Source organism: Microtus ochrogaster, chromosome 22, assembly GCF_000317375.1.
Source record: "Microtus ochrogaster isolate Prairie Vole_2 chromosome 22, MicOch1.0, whole genome shotgun sequence".
NCBI lineage: Eukaryota > Metazoa > Chordata > Mammalia > Rodentia > Cricetidae > Microtus > Microtus ochrogaster.
In genome coordinates, this window is record NC_022023.1 from 4,920,795 (window position 1) to 4,938,916 (window position 18,122).

Here is an 18,122-nt window from a genome sequence, read left to right on the forward strand (position 1 = left end):
ATGCCCTCTACTGGTCTCTTGTGGCATTGCATGCACCTCTGTGTCTCTCTCTCTACCCCTCCCTCCCCCTCTCCCATCCTCCCTCCCTCCCTCTCCCTCCCTCCCTCCCTTCTTCCTCTCTCTCTCTCTCTCTCTCTCTCTCTCTCTCTTTCATCTTTTTCTTTTTCAATTTGTCAACTATGCTTTTAAATTTTGTACTGTTTTGAAGAGGAGGTCACAAGGGCAGAGGGCAGGGCCCAGGCAACAGAGAGATGTGTGGTATTGGGATGTGCCACGTAAAATCCCAAATGAGCGAATAAAAAATTCTTTCTTTTTTTTATTTTATAAGCATCATTTTATTTGATATTTGTAATTCATTGAGGAAAGCAATTTTTTTCAATATTATTAATGCTTTTAATTAATAAAATTTTAAAATAAAGATGTTAAAGAAAATAGTTTTAAGTTTTGGGGGAGTGTGTCAGAACCAAACCACACTGAATCTCGCTGTGGTATATCCTCTTCAACCAAGAGTCATGATGACATCTTACTGATGAGCACTGACATCAGAGAAGATTCAATGGAGCCTCCTAAGTCTGTGCAAATAATGCCTCAGAGAAGATTACAGCATGGGCCGAGGTCTCAGGAAACCTAGATATGTTTTGTTTGTTTGTTATTTACATGTGTTGGTTGTTAGCGGACACAATCTAATTCAAAGATTCTCATCCTCTTTATAATACTCACTCAAAAACTGAAATAGAAAGCAAGAGACTTCTGGAAAAATCACCCAAATGCAGATTGGGAAATTCACCCAAATGAAGATTACCTTCTTGAACTATAAAGTCTTTATCAGTTCATTGGTACAAATATCATCAAACATTGCTCCTTGTCAATTATTAAAAACTGAATGGATAACACTAAAGAAAGAACACAAATAAGAGGCAAGTATAACCAATATGGCAAATTTAGTGATTACAAACTATTGATTTTGGTAACTAAACATTATATACTGGTATTTATAGCATTTTAGGTCACTAGCAGACAAATACCACATGATATTAATACTTCAATAAATAATGACGATTTTTTTCATGGACATTTAAGAATCCTTCTGAAGTTTTTCATTTGTAGTTTTGCAATTCTGATTATTCTGTTTCTCTTTCCAGATGTCTATCAAAATGGCCCCGTGACAGCTGAGAAGACTTTATTTTGCCAACACTTTAAAACTGTACATCTGTTTTTAAGAGTGGACATTGACCTATTTTCAAGTGTCTGCTCTTATTCCAGTCACAGAGTTTCACAACGGTAGCCAGTACCATTTTTTTTACTAGGTAGTAATGTTTATCTCACCATGCCATCTCCCCCTCCAAATAAAAAATGAATATGCATGCAAAGACTGAGTCTTTTGGCTTAATTTGTGGTTTTAACCCCTGCATTTTCAATTCCGGGAAACATCTGTGCCACTAATCACTGGTACTTTCATTTCAACAGGCAAGGCATTTAAATGCTGATTAGAGTAAGAAGATGTTGTGGACTTCCAAAGCATCTCAAAGGGAAGAACAATGAACATCAGATTGCACTGGGAATGTGGCTAAGGACATTTACGCCGAATATGCATTGATAGGGTAATTATTAGATGGGGTTAAATACAATGTAGAAGTCTTAACAAGTGCTTGTATAGTTTCTTTCTCACAAAAGAGATTTTTGCATTAGAAAAAAAAAGTAATAAAGATTTCTTCTAGCAATTTCCAAAATCACTTTCTTCAAGCTCCATTGTAAGAATAGTTTAAAAGTTTCAGTCTGTGGCATATTATGTATGTTTAATTTCAAGTGGATAATTTTTGAGCCTGAAAGCCATACCTGATTTGGTGGGTTTCTTCTTCACCCCATGCAGTGAAAATCAATAGATCGATCTTGTGAGACAGCTACCTGGGGTGTTCTGAAATGAAAAAGACATTTTGAAATTAGGGGAAAAAACCTGCAAACTTTAATAATGGTGGAACCATAATAGGATGTTTTTTAGTCAATCAGCAGTACTTCCTGTGCATCTGTATACCAAGCCATTTCATGCTGACACAGAAGCACAAAAAGGAGAGAAATAGAGCTTGCTACTCAATGATGCTTTTGAAATAAATAGATGCTAAATGAAACACAAAAAAGGATTTAACTATTTCTATGGATGAGTAGTTTATAAATTATTTGGAGAAGAAAAATACATGAAAATGTTATCAGCTACTGTATACTAAGTAAAGATTTCCAATATGGCAGAAAGTAATTTCAAAATGGAAGGTTCAAAAAAAAAATGTAAGCCGGGCGGTGGTGGCGCACGCCTTTAATCCCAGCACTCGGGAGGCAGAGACGGGCGGATCTCTGTGAGTTCAAGACTAGCCTGGTCTACAGAGCTAGTTCCAGGACAGGCTCCAAAGCCACAGAGAAACCCTGTCTCGAAAAACGAAAAAAAAAAAAAAATGTAACTTGGTGGGGTTTAAAACAAGGCTCCCTCAAAGATCACCTTATGGAAGGTCTGTGGAAACAACCTCTTACAAATCTTCAACCCCATTTCCAGAGGACAGTTGACTCATAGAGAACATAGTAAACTTCATAATGTACACAGGTGTTGTGAAACACACAAATACACGTGTGTATTATCATGCTGGCATACAAATTATCCGCACATATATCACTTGTCATACACAGTTACATATTATTGCTATGCTGCCTAAGATCTTAACGACTGAACACAGTCAGCAACTGTGTTCTTATGAGAACCACTTGGCATTGCACCAAAAAGCCTAGCCTCCCTAGTCGACTGTAATGCCTTCTGTGATGTACATGACAATGGCACGTTGCCATTTGCTTCGCATTTGTTGAAACTGGAACTATGAGGGCAAGTAGGGCTCCCTTTTCCTAGATCCCAATATATTCATTGCAAGTGTCCTCCAAGACTCCATGTACTGGGGCATCCTCGACACCTGGCCCCAGAAAATATAGAAAGTCGAGCATCGAACAGCTAGGGCATTAGAAAATTTCCGTACCTGAGACTGTCTAGATAGTAAATGCTTTCTAACAGATTAATATCGTTTAGCCCATCGTATAAAAATGCCTACAATTAAAATGAGAAGCTGGAAGTTCACTGTGGAGAGAACACTCTGGAAAGCTCTCAAGCAGGAAAGTCAGTATCAATGTGGCAGCCAGGTCTCTCTTGTCATTTTGGTTGCTTGTTGGTGATGTTCACAGTATAGGTTTTATGGTCTGTTTGCTATTTGGTTGCTTGTGAATGTCTACATGATATAAATGCCTGTGTATATGGCCAGTTTTGATTTGAGGCTTGTATTTCAACAAGAAATTAACATCAAGTTTAAAACTGTACCTATACCTCTTCAATTTCATTGGCAGATTATATGATCTACCAGAAAAATGAACCCAGGCATTCGGCAGAACTGTTATGATTCACTCTTCTGTGTCTAACTGGGTTCAGCTTGTATAGTTTTCATACCTCCTGCACTGGCTCCTTACCCAGCTGGGATTCTTAATGAGCAGAATTGGAGTTTATGAGTTTCAGAGTGGACTTGGTTAATTATGGGTCCTGTAAGTTTACCTTCATTTTTCTTTTTCTTCTTTCCCTCCCATGTTTACTTAAACCAACAGATTGAAAAATGCCCCAATAAACTAAACATAATAACCCTTGCCATAAACAAAATGTAGCTAAGGAAAGGCTAAAACTTTAGTGCTATGGAGGTCTGAACTGTTCCCAGATGCTGTGAGCCCCCATTCTGCTCCTGGCCAGGATGACTAAATAGGACCAACTATATGATAAAATATTCTATATAGTATATGACAGAATCTTCAAAGCAATCCCAAAATTTCATATCATGATTTCATAAACCAGAAAATTAAAGATCAAACATTTCGATATTTTTACTCCATTGGTAAATAGCAATATGGAAATCCAGTTTTATATGTTGTATTTGTTATTTTCCTGTCGGTGTAAAAATCACAATGACAAGTAACTTATAAGAGAATACTTTATTATGGCTTTTGCTTCTGAAATGGCAGGAAGAAACATGTTGAGAAATGCCAGGCATGGCAACAGAACTTGGCGGCGGAAAGCTCACAGCTTTACAGTAGAATGAAAGCATAGAGAATGAACTGGGTGTTAGGACAGGCTAGACACTCAAAGCCCGTCCCAGTAATGAAATTCCTCCTGAAAGGTTCCAAGTCCCTAAAGTTCAATAACTTCCCCTCAAACAGTGCCACCAACTGGGAATGAAGCCTTATAATACCAATGTCATGGGGGACATTTTCCAATTACTGCAAAGCTTAAGTTTTAGGTGCTGACATATGCTAATATATTCAAATCACCCCAACTATAAATCAGTGCAAACTTGTGTTTCAGGTTTTTCAAGATAGGACATCTTGGGCCAGGCAGTGGTGGTGCATGCCTTTAAACCCAGCACTTGGGAGACAGAGACAGGCGGATCTCTGTGAATTTGAGGACAGCCTGATCTACAGAGCAAGTTCCAGACAGGCTCTAAAGCTACACAGATAAACCCTGTCTCAAAAAACAAAGATACAACATTTTTATGTGGATATTGTATTCACTGTAATTTTTTTGTATACAAAAGTCATGATTCTGTCTATGCTTTTGCAGTGAGAAGAATTGAACTCAGAACCTTACACATTCTAGACCAGAACTCTATCACTGAACTGTAGTTCTTCCTCTGTAATTCTATATTTTTAAAAAGAAACCATATATGTCTTCTTTAAAGTATTATTATAATTATTTATAGGTAAATATAATTGATAAAAATTTTAGCTGTTTTTACTGCATTTTTCTTTTATTTGGACATATGCCTGAAAGAAAAAAAATACAGCTGAATTTTATTTATCTATTTATTCATTCATTTATTTATTTATAAAATAGAAGGCTCTGGTTGCCTTTTAGCATTTTTCTGCTATTGCAAATTGTTCTAATTTCAACAGACAGCTGTAATGAATAATGGCAAATAAGTAATGGAAGCTTTTAGCAGAGTCCCACTAAGTTATCAAAACTTAAAATATGCAGGGAAGAGTCATTCTGGAAAGGAGAATTACACAGAATTATACAAAGCTACACCTAATATTTTTCTTGGATCCTGGCTTCTAAAGTGGTACAAGATATTAAGAAAACACATCAGGTCCAGAGAACTATAATTAATCTTGTCAGCAGATATGGCAGGGCAAATTGTTGCTGAAACTTGCATCTTGATGAGACTTCCCCCATTTACTCTATCAGTGAGAAGCAGTGGTGACCCCAGGGATCTCAAGCCATTACTGGAGTTTTACAGTACAGTTCACGCTCATTGAATGCCCTCCTTGTGCTTGGGGGCACTAAATATTTAACTAACTGTGACCACCGTGGTGTGGAGAGAGGAGCAGCTTTTAGAGCATGTTTTATGCAAAATATTGAAGAACAAATATAACATTCAAAAAGTCTGCATCCTTGGCTTGAGGTAGAACAAATGGTCAGGGGAAAACACAATTTGTGTTTAGTTCCCTTAATTGAATTAGATTAGAAATCTTTCTAAATATACATATGCATCATATCCTACAGTAGCTAGAGTAAAATGTGAAGCATTATAGGCATTAATGCTACCATTAAAATTTAATGTGCACAATGTGGCTGACAATTCATCATTCCAATCTTTGTAACCAGAGGAGAGAAGGCAAAAAAAAAAAAATTCAATCTTGAAACAGCAGTTACATTATCTTTTCATAGCTTTTCAAATAGACATACCTACTGTAAATTTGAGTTGAGTGGGGGGGGATTAATAAACAACTCAGAGTTCTGTTTTCGTAGGATTTATTCATTCTCGTTTAGATTGACTTGAGAAAAATCATTTCATATAAAGTTGAATTACACATTTTGTTCACATATTTTAGTCGTGCATTGTACTTTAGGAACCTCCGGGATTGACCAGGTTGTGGCATCATGCTACTTTAGATCATGATATGACTTGCAGAAGTAATTAAGAAAAAACAGTTCAATGAAAAGTGAGAAGTGTTTCTTTGATCCGAAGACTAAAATGGCACAGAGAAAAAACAAGCTAACCTCGTAACTTTTAATCCAGGCAATTCATGAGTGTGGTAGAGAGGGACGGGACTGCAGGAGTATGGATTTTATCTTATATATGGTTCCTATTCCTGTCATCACTCTTTCAATTATCGTGAAGTTTGACTGCTTGCTTCTAATAGAGCAAAAGTCTCCTCGAGACTCAAGGTAATGCTTGCTAACCACCATGTCCTTATGTATTTGTGATATTGTACCCTAGTTTGACTATATTTATATGTTTAATGATAAAGAATATAGACTTGATTTAGTCATAAAGAGAATATATTTGGATCATGGAATACATCATTCATAATAGTTATTTTTTATTTGTTTGGTTTTTTTTTGTTTGTTTCAATACAGAGTCCATTTCATGGCTCAAGCAAGCCTCAACACTCCTATTCTTTGACAAGCAAAAACCTGGCCAATTCTCTTTAAAATACTTTAGATAAGAAATAAAGATAAATTATTTTAGAAGACTTCCATTCAACAGCCCTGTGAAATATTTGTCATGGTCTGGATCTCGAAAAGTCAGGTTTTTGCCATTTAGAGAACGCGGATATCTCGTTCAGCCCTTCACACACTCATGAAATTAAAGTAACTACCTGATTTGAGGCTACAGTGTTTGTTTGTTTGCTTTAATGATATTTGCTGTATGCGAGAAATGCTTGAAGCCATTCCAGACTTTTTCAGAATGGAGCAAAGATGTGCATTTTAGCTCATCCCACAACACAATGATACACATGCATAAAAGGGTTTTAGTGACCTCACTAGTTTTCACATTAGCAAAATTAATAAAAGTAACAATTTACATTATTGCTATCAGTTGTGAGAAGTTGTTTATTATAACACTGTATGATTTAATATTTGTCTAGGCCACTACTTTATATTTTTACAAGGTCTTGTTTGATTATTTTATAAAACAATCACTGTCAAATATTAGTATTTTTGTACAATTAGGAATTCTGCTTTTATTCTTTGGATCTCACCCCCATACATACATCTTTTAGGTTTTGAGAAATCTGTCCATCTGCTTCATTCTGAGCTACCTTTTTTCTTTTCTTAGAATCATCTACAAAATGAATGGGTTCTTGCACCACAGCTCTCCCTCATACACATAGCAATCTAGCTCTGCCGGGCCTGGAGGAATGTCAATCAGTGTCACACGGTTAAATTAGGACGGGGTAACATCCACAGTGGCAGGCCAGTAGAAGACGTGTGACCCTACACATATCGATTATGATTTGCAGACTATAAACGTAAGCCAAGGTTTTCTGTTTTGATTTTCACTAATTATATCTATGTCACGTTCCTTTGTGTATCTGGTCTATGCCAGCACAACATCTTATCAATGACTTAGTCAGACAGCGATCTGAACAGGCTCCCAGATAAAGAGGCAACCTTCTAATCTCTCAGGTAGGCACCAGTGTGGAAGGGACGATAGATGACAGAAGGAAGGAAATCTAGGTGTTTTTTTTTAATTCTTACTCAGTCATATAACATTAGTTACTTTCCTATTGCTATGATACAACGCTATGACCAATGCAGCTTAGAAAAGAAAGTACTTAACTAGGTTTATAGTTCCAGAGGGTTGGAATCATTGATGTGGCGCTCCAACGTGGGGCAGATTTGCCCTGCGACCAAACCAGGCGGTCGCCTTAGCAACTGGCGGGTCAGCTTTTGCTAGAGAGATTGGTCTCTGGGGAGAACCGCTGGTAAAATAACTGGGTAGCTTGCCTTGCGAACAGCAAGTTTCCCTTTTCGCACCCGCCGACTCTGCCCATCCTCTTTTTGAAGTAGATCAACAAAGGCATGGATGGTGTCAGGAACAGATGAGATCTTGTATCTCTAACTGCAAGCAAGAGGCAGAAGCATACTGAGAATGTGCCCCAGTGACACACCTCCTCCAACTAGAAGGCCACACTTTCTAATCCTTCCTTAACAGTTCCACCAACTACTGACCCAGTAACCCAACACATGAGATGATCAGGACCATTCTCCTTTAGGCATCATAGCCATGGACTGAGAGAAACTTCTAGATATGTACTTCCGACAGGGCCTGAAAGATAAGAACCACTAGCCTAGTTTTGCACATGTAGAAGTTGAGATTCAACATGAGTTACAAAATAACTAAGAAAAACCTTCTTGAATTTGGGTAGAAATATCCATGGATTCAAAATCCAAACACCTAGATATCAATATCGACACTATACTCGGGTGGCACTCTCTACTCTTTTCTCTGTACCAAGGTCTTTTAGCTTAGACAACTTTGATAAATTGGCATATGATCCCCACATAAATATAAAATGCCAGTTTCTCCATTCACACCTACAGAATCCATTAGATCAGACACTCATCCACAAATGCCGAGATATCAGAATAAGAATTAAGCTATGAGACAGACACACCCTCTACCTTTTGGCACAGACAGTACTTAGAGTTTCTGCCAAGTACAGAATTGGTGTTAAACGCTGCTAAAACAAATAAATGAATTATGAAAAAATGTCATCACTAAATCACCAACCTCATAATCTCCTACAAGTAACAGGAGCTAAGTCATTAATTGTGGTACAGATTCTTAAACTTGACCCAACTTAGATCAAAATAATAATCTTCCATTCTTCTTCAGTCTCATCTTAATTTGTTCCTATATAAAACTATAGAGAAATTATATCCCATAATAACCAATCAGGGGACTTATCAATGTTGCAAAGTAAGCTCATGACATTTTATTTTACAAGATTTAACTAATGACAACTCTATGAGAATATACAGCTTTTAGCTGCCTGGATCCTGGCATTTTGACACCTAATTATGCCACTTTGATCCATGTGTGCTTTTCTCACAAGCAAGTGTGTATACTTTAGGCCCTAGACTATAGACTATTCTCTTATGAAACATAGGTAGATAAAACTTTCAGGAAAACATTATAAAAAGTAGGCCCATTAATTTTGAGTAGAAAATACCCACTATGGTTCATGCAGTCCAGTCTTGGTCCCTGGGGTAGTTTTTATTGAAATGTGATGTGTTGTGAGAACTGAAGGAACTAGGAGGTGGAGGCCTGGGGAAGTCCACTTCAAACGTGTCTTGCCCACGGTCATGGGCCAGAAGCAATGGATCCAAGCTGCCATTGACCAATGTCTATGAAACTGTGACCCAAAATAAATAATGTCCAAGTCTCACACAGTTACAGACATGAAAAAGATAATATAGATTCAAAATTTGGGATGGGTCCTATATGTACAAAGATTAATATTAACTTAATTCAATATACAGCTATGCATTATCTATTGCACTCACTCTTGTTGGTTTGTTGATTTAAAATTCACCACACCCAGGATATTAGATCTTCATTCCCATTTCATAAACGAGGAAAGCAAAGAGAGGGGAAGTTAGGTCATTTTCACAAAACCACACTTGCAATAAAACTTAACTTTCTTAAGTGAATTTATTCTATTTCTGTGTGTATGTAGTATCATTATCATAAAGAAAATCATGGACGGTAGAATATAAAATGAGTATCATAACCCACTCCTTGTTGACACTAACAGCTTCTTTAGTATTGTGCACATGCGGCTCAGGAAAAAGCATTTACACACAAAACTGAAAAATAAATCACAAAGCATTTTCACAACCTGCTGTTTCCTTAAGACAGTATGTCCAGCTGTGCAAGTGGCTACTACTACAGTATTTTATACTAAAATACTTTATACTAAAACCTTCACCGCAATATGACTTCAGTGCTATCAAACATCTCCATCCCTTACTTATGAAAAGAAAAACCTAGTTTACTATTAGTTATATAAAATAATTAGAAATTAATCACAGAAATGTGCCAAAGGGACTCAAAATCCTTCCCCATGAATATTTTTTCAGCAATATGTACCATATTGCTACTCTATGCACAATAGCTAGGAAGGGGAAAAAAACCTAAATGTCCCTCAACTGGTGAATAGAAAGCAAAATTGAGTGAAGCCATGCACAGGGATGTGCGTGATCAGTTTATATATGTTATAAACAGCTGACATTACAATGAGCCTTATCATTGATATTTGGATGGAAAGCACTTATGAAAAAGTTATAAAATATATTCATGGGAAATTTTGGGAATTTCACCAACATTGTACCTCCTCATTTTGTGTAATTTTCTTTTATAATTCTCTCCATTTCAGTGTGGTTATAATTAATAAGTCAGCTGCCATTTCATTATGTCATGATATCGGTAAAAATCACCTTCGACAATCACCAACCTTCAACATTCCTAAAATCGTTAGTTTTAGTTCCAGGTAGGCCTTCTTATGTCAGACAAACCTGCAGAAAACATTCAACACTGCTTCATGAGTTATGCTGCTATTGCAGCTAATATTCCTGTCTAGACAACAAATCATTGTTTAAATATAAAACCCTGCTCTTGATGCACAAGTTAGGGCCAAGTTAAGAGACTCAGTGAACATTCCACTTCGATTTCATGTTATCACAATCTCTATCATTAAAGCACTAAAGAAAGAAGCTCGTTCCCCTCCCAAAGCCGAAGCTAAAGTGAGGACCTTGAAAGCCAAGAAGGCAGTTGCTGAAAGGCGTCCGCAGCCACAAAAAGAAGATCCGCACATAGCCCACTTTTCGGCGGCCCAAGCTAAGGGACTCAGTGAACATGTCATTTTGATTTCACGTTATCACAACCTCTATCACTAAAGTGGCCCAAGACCCTGCGGCTACGAGGGCAACCTAAATACCCCCGGAAGAGCGCGCCCAGGAGGAACAAGCTTGACCTCTATGCCATCATCAAATTCCCCCTGACCACTGAGTCAGCCATGAAGACGACAGATGACAACAGCACACTTGTGTTCATTGTGGACGTCAAGGCCAACAAGCGTCAGATCAAACAGGCTGTGAAGAAACTCTATGACATCGATGTGGCCAAAGTCAACACCCTCATAAGGCCAGACGAAGAAAAGAAGGCATATGTTCGGTTGGCTCCTGATTATGATGCTCTGGATGTTGCCAACAAAATTGGAATCATCTAAACTGAGTCCAGCCGGCTAATTCTAAATATACGCTTTTTCACCATTAAAAAAAAAAAAAAAAAGTCCTCTCTTTGCTCAGAGTGACTTTTTCTTTCTCCAGTCTCGGAAACACTGACTCATTCTTCAAAGATCGTCTCCTACTTCCTAACATGAGGAATCGCCTGCTCTGTAGTCAGCATTCCTGTAGTAGGATTGTAAAAAGGAGTGTGTTTCATTCTATCAATCTGAGACTACATTTGCAGGGAATGGAGATGGTTCCGTCACTCCAAACAGACTGAACTCTCCCCAAGAAAAAGGAATGTGTTATAATCATTCGAATGTCTCAAAGTCATATCACTGGGCTTTTCTAATATGATACAATAGAAGTATTTATTTATTTATAAATTCTTATTTATATAAAAATAAATATTTATTATCTCTCTTAACATTTTAATAATTTCTATCTATTTTTTCAGCCATCAATATAACTTACCTCTTTTTTAAACTCCCTGTTTAAACTCTAATGTGTATGTACACCATTTTCATTATCTATACTTTCATTGATTTCTATGCTGGTTCCATTATTTTGACTGTATGGAAACATCTATTTTAAAACTTGGATATGCAAGTAGGTATCTCTGAGCTGTGCCTACTGGGATTCCTAAGATTATGTATCTAGAACTGTTACTACCTGGATCATGTAGCTTTTTTTTAATATTTTTATATTTTTTAAAAAAGGAAACAAACTATCTTTTTTTCATTATACATACCAATTAAGTTCCCACTCCCTCCCCTCCTCCCAGTTCCTCCATGTACCTTCCCACCCCACCCTCATCCACTCCTTAGAGAGGGTTAGGCACATTGCTTTGTGGAACATCCTTCTCTATCTAGACTGAACAAAGTATCCATCCAAAGAGAATGGGTTCCCCAAAAATCCAGTACACACAGTAGGGATATATCCTGGTGCCACTGCCAGTGACCCCTCAGCCTGCCCCAGCCATGTAACTGTCAACCACATTCAGAGGGAGTAATTTGATCCTATGCTTCTTCCTCCCCAGTAGGGCTGTTCCTTTAGTAGATTGCTAAGGAATCTCCATACCAGCTGCCATAGAGATAGTACCACTTTGTATTCCCGCAGCGCCAGCATCATCTGTTGTTTCTATCTTCATTTCCCCAAGTAGCCATTCAGATTAGCATGAGATATAAGATCAGCACGGCTTTATTTTGCACCTCCCTAATGGCTGGGTAATTTTGTACATTTTCAATACTCTTTGGCCATTTGTAAGTCTTCTGATATCTTACTATGACACTCAAAACAGACAATGATGCAGCAAAATAGAAATGATTGTCTGAAGCCTTGAATCGTTATGTAAAAGTTATCCTTTATCTAAAAAACAAAACAAACATGGGAGCTATCAGAACTATGAATGATAAAGAGAACGTGAAATAAACATAATACGGTCTCATCATAAAGAAACCATATTGAAGACAAAGCCACAAAGCAAAGGGGTAGCCAGCAGGGGATGGTGATGGTGATTATATATCGGATAGACATGTAAAAAAGGAAGGATTAAATCCATGTTTTTCTTAGCAACTAGTACTCATCACCCAGTACACGAGGAATGCTGTCTTTGCTTGTGTATTCTATACACCCCTTGTGGGTGACATATAATTCCAGTGGTCCTGGTAAGGATGACGTTCAGGCAGATGACAAATCTGCCTGCTACATCATCATGTGGCAAGGGATTTCAAAGTTAAAACAGGGGTTGTGTGAAGTGAGGATGGAATTTTCCCCTCTGTAGGTCTTCTTTGCCAAATATCAGAAACCTGTACAAAACATCCTGGCGTAAGTAGTGGTAGGATTAGTAATGGGCATGCCTAACTGAATCAGGGACAGGGCCGAATGCCCAGACATGGAAGCGACTTAACACCATTCTCTCAAATGTATTTAAATTACATGCAACCTAAAATTTCACTTATCCACCTCAAGCAGTTCTGGGGATTATCAAACAAACACAAAGGGCTTTGGATGGTTAAGCTTTGTTTTGCTTCTGTGACTGAATGAGGAGGGAGAGTCTCTTTATCAAACAGTGTTAAAGCAAAAGGCTTTCTTCCTTGCCAGGAGAGTGACTTCAATAATTACCAAAAGGAGCTGGAGACAGGAGCTTCTCCAATTAACTTCCCTTACAGAGTGCTGCTGACTGCTTGCCTGACAACCACGCACAGATGGAGGGAAAGGAGAGCACACTAGAATCTTTATTTATTTATTTATTTTTTTTTTGCATTTCCTAGTTCACAGATATTAAAGGCAGTGTCAAGAGCAAATCCGAAGGGAGGAATTGATTTCTTTAGCACTGAGTATGTGGCAAGGGCCACTTCCGAGTCATTACAAACAAGTCAGAAGAACTTTAATATTATATTCTGCTTCTTGGTATTCAAATCAAACATTTTTCCCCCTTTTCAGATGATTTCACTCTGAGAGTCTTCACTGCTAAAAAAATAATGGTTAGCTGACCCAACTTCCTTAAATCAAGCATTTGCAACCACTAAGGTGATATAGAGCTCTTGTAAATTCTGTGACTCTGGTCAGTTGTTAGCTTTAAGATTAACATGGAGGGTGAGGGCAAAGCAGTCACCAGACAAGTGAAAGAGCCTGGAGAAAATGACATAGGATGGAAAGAAATCGCTCGATTGCCAAAGGGGCCTTGTCATAGTGTAGGAAAGACTCCCAGTAATCAGTTAAATAGCCCCTACCTGTGCTAGTACTCCCTCAAGACTATTGGCTCCCCTTTCCAGTTTGATTTTAATATTTACGACTTTCCTAATAAGTGGAGACAGTTGTTACAGCCAAGTAAAAAACGAAAAAAAAAAAAAATCTCCAGAAAAGGAAGCTATTAACTTGCTCAAGTATAAACATCCTGTTACTGGGATTGAACAGTGCAATCAATTCCATGTTGTGCTCATCTAAAAATGTACAGACTTAGCGAAGATGGCAAAATAGTTGCAATGTCTACATATGGCACTGAGAAAGTGCTGTGTGTACACATAAGTATATGGACGTTATGGGCACTTGGGTGCACATGGATTATATATATATATAATTTTTTATATATATAATTTTATATATATATAATTATATATATATAATTTTATATATATATAATTTTATATATATAATTTTATATATATATAAAATCACAAACATGCCTACATATAGACAGGTGCATGTGTTTACACTCATGCATATGTGTATGAAGAAATGTTAACTGGATAACCTAATATAAACCTCATCTAAATTTCCCCTGGATTTTTATCCATTGACTCTTTCCCAGCACAACCTTTACTCTGCTGATGGGAAATCTTAGCTGACTACCATACCTCCTATATATTAATTAGTAGAATCTTACAATTTTCAATTTTATAATCATTGAAAGTTCTCCTGTTTCACCAGATGCTTGATGTTTCACTTTTATCTATATTTTATTTAACATAGCCAAATTAATTTCATTTTTCTGTGCTTTATAACTTATTGTTGAACTTATTTATTTCAGTATTATATTGTAGATGTGAGTAGTGGAAGTTCAATTCAGGTATTTCCTGTGGGCTTGTGACATGTCTCCTGGGTTGTTCTTAACACTTTGCTACTTTCTAGCATTGCAAGATACTCCATGCTTGGCTCATACACATCTTGTCACAGTCCTGGAGAAAGCTTATCCCTGTGGGTCCCTATTTCATGAAAGCGAAGCAACATAGTAAGTCAGAGGAGAGGGTTTGAATTCAAGTGAAGCAGGTGTCACTCTGACCAGAAAATAGATTATCTTGTGAAACAATAACCTCCACGTCAAAGGAGTTCTGTGAGAAAGCAGAATAAGAGCAAAGAAATTCATTCAAGTAGAAAATTGTATGCTACAGATTTTTAAATCATTCTGCCATGGCTGACATGCTTAGTTTTTAATTAGCCAATGTACTTAACAAAATTCATGAGAAAAACAACCAGCTTGGTCTAGAATATCTGAGGATTTTTTGAAGCGTGAACCACTTTTATAAGTTTAGTATTATTTACAACTCTTTCACCAATCTCTTTTTCCTCAATTCTGGGGTATTAGGACTTCAAAATTAATTGGCAATTTCCAAAAGAAATGGGCTCATCACTATCCTCTTTGGAGTCACATTCATGCTACTGATGGGAAGGTTGTATTCTGTGAATGAATAGAGAAGGCATGGCTGAATGCATGAGAGAATATGGGTTGAAAAGAAATTTTTTCTCCTGAGTGCCACAGATCATTTTAGCTGTCTCTGATTTGATAAAAATCACATCAAAAGGCAATGACATAGCCAAGGACATGGCGTTCTGAAAGTATAATCCCCAGAATGCTTCTACTGAATTCCTGTTTCATTTCAGTTCACAACTTACCTCGCAGGGATCATTTATTCATTCAATGATATTATCTTTATTACCTTATATTCTAGATATTTTGGGTGCGGGAATTTGCTTTTACAGTCCAGAGGGAGAGATGTTAATCAGGTAATGAAATTTGTGATTACAAACCTAGTAAATATTAGGAGGGAAATGATGATGATCAGATACAGTATGAGGTGTCGTGAACGAATCCCTTGCAAAGCACCTGAAGAGACCAAGTTTGAATATAATGGAGATTGTCTGATGTGGCTACTACAGGGTGGTGATCAGCGGGGAAAAGAAGCAGGAGTGTGTGGCTGAGATGGATATGTAAGTAGGTAAGAGAGGTAGAGACAAGACTAGAGAGGCTACTATGAACAGAGAACAGTGAAATTGTCCCTGAGAACGGAGCTGGAAGATCTAGTCAGACTTTTGGGCACAGTTAGAGATATTTTCTTTTAATAAAAATGTAAAAGTGCCAGGCTGGGATTAAAGGCGTGGTGGTGCACGCCTTTAATCACAGCACTACGGAATCAGAGGCAGGTGGATTTCTGTGAGTTCCAAGTTATCCTGGTCTACAGAGCAAGTTCCAGGACAGGCTCAAAAGCTACACAGAGAAAACTTGTCTTGAAAAACCACAATAATAACAATAATAATAACAATAATAATAACACAATAGCAAAGTAAGGGTAATTAACAAAAGATACAAAATATAGCATTTACTCTTCTCTTTCAAAAGAGACAGCAGTATGATTGCCTTGTGTATATCATGTAAAAGAATACTGTATTGTGTTGTTTAAACAGTAGTAAGACTTTCATGCTGAACAAAACATTCCTCAAGTATCTAGAAAGTGATCATATATTGTATACTACATAGTAATACAGTACATTAGCTATAAGGAAGGAACAGTTCCTTACTTTAAAGACTATTCCTTTGTGCTAAAATCTATTCTACCCAAAGTAAACAAGGAGAACAGCTTTTGCAAGCAAAAGTTTCAGATAATGAGGGTTACCCAAAATCTCACAATTATACAAGAAGACAATCAGTAGGAAGCATAAAATTTAAAAAAGAGAGAGAGAAAAGAAGAGAAAATCCAGGAAAGAGGGATATGACAAAAATTAAGGGGCAGTGTTTTAAGTAAGAAATCTTCCTCAAGCTGATACGTAGTGGCCAAAAAAACCAAAGAGAAATGTTGCTTACTGTTGAGCAACATAGAATTCAGTGGGACCCCTCCTTCTAAAGGATGGAAGCAGACGACCCCTTGAATCAGAGAAGGGGAAGGAGGCTCAAAGGGAGAAACAGGAAAACTAAAGATAAAATGTCTGAAAAGTTTGATAATCAATAGGGCTAATGAGTCTCTAACTGTTAAGCATAAAATTTAGAAAGTGTATGTTTTGCTTATGAGGAAACAGAGTTTCAGCATATTCTACTGTCGCTGGGAAGGTTAGAGCAAAAAAAAAAAAAGAAAGTAGAAATATAAAAGACAAATAATGTGGCTAAATTCAAAATGTAGCAGAAAGGCTAAGGATGTCAGTCAACAATGGAAAACAAGTTGGACCACTGAGATCATTCCCCACTTATGAGCCTTGTAATAAACTGTGGAGGTAGACAAGTTGTACTACAGTGGTTGGCCAGTAGGAAGAAGCCCTGTTTCCATCTCGCTCAGCACATAAACTGGACGTGGTGGAGAATATCTGTCATCCCAACACTGGAGAACCACAGGTAGAAGGTTCAAACATTAAGCTCATCCTCAACTCCATAGTGAGTAGGACCCCGGCCTGTGCTAGTTCAAAGTGAGTCTCAATTTTCTTTTTGATGAAATAAATAAAGTGAACAAGGGCATAGGTATTGGGTAGAACATAAATTTTATGAGGGTAAGGAATTATAGCTGGTTTATTTTTTATGAGGATGGGGCTTAGTTATCTGTTCTGTATAAGGGAAAATATTAATTTGTGGGAGAGACGCAGAAATTTATAGGACAAAGAGAAAGTATGATTGGTATAATTTTTACAATCGTGGTGACAAAATATCAGACAGAATTGACTTAAGGAAAGGAAAATTTTATTTGTCCATGAATTAATTCAATCTTTTATGTTAAGGAGGATTACTGGATGACTCGTATCACAACTGATAAGATGAAAAGGGACACTCCAGCCCTTTGCAGGTTTTCTCATTCTTCCCTCATTTTGCTCTGATTGAGACCGTAGCCTCTAGAACCATAGCACAGATACTTAATTTCCATGCTAATTGTTACAGAAGATGATATCCATGTACATCATATGAGGGAGAGCTAGGTGAGGATGCTTATAGTGTAGTGGACAGGAAGCAGGGGGAAGCAAGTTGGCAGCCCTCTTTCATTTCCCCTTGTATTCTGCAGGCATTCCAATGGGGCTCATGGAATGATGCCACCCATATTGATGGCATGTCTTCCCCTTTGAAAATCTTCTGTTACTGTCCTCAAAGAAACATTTTGGGAACTAGACGGTAAAATGCTAATCAACCCAATTTTAAAATGGGGCACTGAGCTGAACAGAGAATTCTCAACAGAAGAAGTTCATATGGCCAAAAGACACTTAAGGTCATGCTCAACTTCCTTAGCGATCAGGGAAATGCAAATCAAGACAACTTTAAGATACCATCTTACATCTGTCAGAA

At 37.4% G+C, this 18,122-nt stretch overlaps 1 protein-coding gene across 1 annotated transcript in view; it reads right to left on the reverse strand.

The window, feature by feature from the left end:
* The window catches only part of Tenm4 (teneurin transmembrane protein 4), a 2,359,892-nt gene that overhangs the window by 1,881,809 nt on the left and 459,961 nt on the right, over positions 1–18,122 (reverse strand). The window contains exon 3 of the mRNA XM_026784248.1: positions 1,837–1,915. The gene's annotated coding sequence lies outside the window, so the exon portion shown is untranslated. The remainder of the gene's footprint in view (positions 1–1,836; positions 1,916–18,122) is intronic.